The sequence below is a fragment of the Theobroma cacao genome, chromosome 9 (assembly GCF_053813885.1).
Source record: "Theobroma cacao isolate CCN51 chromosome 9, ASM5381388v1, whole genome shotgun sequence".
In the NCBI taxonomy this organism is placed as follows: domain Eukaryota; kingdom Viridiplantae; phylum Streptophyta; class Magnoliopsida; order Malvales; family Malvaceae; genus Theobroma; species Theobroma cacao.
The window spans coordinates 35,049,982-35,050,844 of record NC_142647.1 but is presented as its reverse complement, the minus strand read 5'-3'; the positions used below and the strand labels follow the sequence as shown (position 1 = coordinate 35,050,844).

The 863-nt window shown below is 36.5% G+C and overlaps 1 non-coding gene across 1 annotated transcript; it reads right to left on the bottom strand.

The window, feature by feature from the left end:
• Positions 1–415: 415 nt before the first annotated feature.
• Positions 416–521, bottom strand: LOC148760891 (small nucleolar RNA R71). The gene has a single exon (XR_016028675.1). It is a non-coding gene; the product is annotated as a small nucleolar RNA R71 (small nucleolar RNA).
• Positions 522–863: the final 342 nt, after the last annotated feature.

Below are 863 nucleotides of genomic sequence, written 5' to 3'. Positions count from 1 at the left end.
GAAAATCAAAAGGCTTCAACTCACCATGATACAAAGTTTGATCAACAAGAAAAGAATAAGTCCTTGAGGGAATATGTAGTTCCTCTTGTACAAGGCTTTCATTTTACATTCGCAGACCTACCATCTAGGCTAATAATTTTGAGATTAGACCAGCAATCATTTAGATGATTTAGACTTTAGTTCAATTTGAGGGATTGCCAAATGATGATTATAATGCACATATTGTGAATTTCTTGGAGATTTATGATACGTTCAAGACTAATAGCGTTTCTAATGGTAGATTGAGGTTTTTCCCGTTTTCATTGAGAGACATGGCAAGGAGTTGGTTGAATTCACTTCTGGCTGGTTCCATTAGTACTTGGGATTATTTGGCTCATAAATTATTGGCTAAGTTTTTTCCACCAACTAAGACAGCAAATGAGGAATGATATCACCTCTTTTATGCAATTTGATTTGGAATCACTATTTGAGGCATGGGAGAGGTATAAAGATTTACTTAGAAGATGTCCTCACCATGGGCTACCTAACTGGCTGCAAGTATAGACTTTCTATAATGGTTTGCTAGGACCAATTAGAACCATTGTTGATGTTGTAGCTAAGAGGCACTAATGGGTAAATCTATTAATGAGGCTTATGACTTGTTAGAAGAGATGGCTTCCAACAATTACCAATAGTCATCCGAAAGATTAGGTCCAAGAAAAGTTACTTGAATTCATAAGCTTGATGCCATTACTGCCTTGATTGCACAAATGGCTGCTCCCACTAAGAAAATTGATACATTGGGTGTTCATGCTATTCAAATTCCTTTTGCAACATGTGAGTTATACGGAGATAGGCATTCCAGTGATCAATGTCGAATTAGT